The 1,170-nt window shown below is 45.4% G+C and overlaps 1 protein-coding gene across 1 annotated transcript in view; it reads right to left on the reverse strand.

Moving 5' to 3' along the window:
* Window positions 1-1,170, reverse strand: part of KIF16B (kinesin family member 16B) — a 640,246-nt gene that overhangs the window by 584,797 nt on the left and 54,279 nt on the right. The gene's annotated exons all lie outside the window — the stretch shown is intronic.

Here is a 1,170-nt window from a genome sequence, read left to right on the forward strand (position 1 = left end):
TTTCCTCTCCTCACCTAATCCCTTAGGCTGATTGCTCTTCTCTCTGGCTTCCTGGCTTTTAATCCCCTTTCTCCTGCTCTTCTGGCCTGCTGCTTTGGGCGTCCCTGAGTTGTCCCTGGGGCTGACTGCTCCTCTGTCTGGGTTCCTGGCTTTTATTCCCTTTCTCCTGCTCTTTTGGCCTGCTACTCTGGGCGGGCCTGAGTTTCCTCTCCTCACCTAATCCCTTCGGCTGCTTGTTCTTGTGTCTGGCTTCTTGGCTTTTAATCCCCTTTCTCCTGCTCTTCCGTTCTGCTGGTTTGGGTGTCCCTGAGTTGTCTCTCCTCACCTGTATCCCTGGGGCAAATTTAGGGGCCCTAATACATGGCATAAATACACTATCAAGCATAACCCAAAATGTACAAAGAGCAGAACAGAAATTAGAAGAATGGGACCTTCTAAAAATTTAAAAAAAATTTTCTTTTTTTAAATTGTGATTTAGGTAAAAATTTACAGAGCAAATTCACTTTCCACACAGCAGTTCACATATACTTTGTCTCATGAAATTGACCACAGTTCACCACAATGCAACAGCTCCCCTTCCACTTACTCCCAATAGTCACCTCTTCCCTGTGTCCATCCCCTCCATGCACCCCTACCCCGAGCTGTCTCCCTGTGCATAAACAGCCCTTCTTTCTCCCATGATTGTTCTCTCCAAGGAGTGTATCTACCTCAGGTAAATGTTCAGCTCCTACACCTGTCTTTTGCTTGGCTGGAAGCACAGCTGTGGGTTCAATTCTACACTTGAAGGGCAGCTATGGGCCATAGTCTCAGGGGTTCCACCAGGCTCTATCAGACCAGCAAAACAATTCCCCACTTTTTTTTTTCCGAATGATTTTGACTTTTTTTCCACATTGTTCTCCCTCTATTTCCAGGATCTCCTACAGAGATCCCCCTCTGAGTGTTTGACAGTGGTAGCACCATCTAGTTCTTCTGGTCTCATAGTTATATAGGCTGCAGATCGCATGGTGTACCAGTCACTAGGACTAATTGTTTCCATGAATCTTTGGTTTTCTTCATTCTTCTTTGCTCTGGATGAGGAGTGACTTATCATTGCATCTAGATGGCTGCTTGCAAGCTTTTAAGATTCCAGTCATTACTTGCCAAAGTAGGAGGTGGAATAATGTTTTGTAT

Source organism: Orycteropus afer, unplaced genomic scaffold, assembly GCF_000298275.1.
Source record: "Orycteropus afer afer isolate SDZICR_OR568_19922 unplaced genomic scaffold, OryAfe1.0 scaffold00158, whole genome shotgun sequence".
NCBI classification, from domain to species: Eukaryota; Metazoa; Chordata; class Mammalia; order Tubulidentata; family Orycteropodidae; genus Orycteropus; species Orycteropus afer.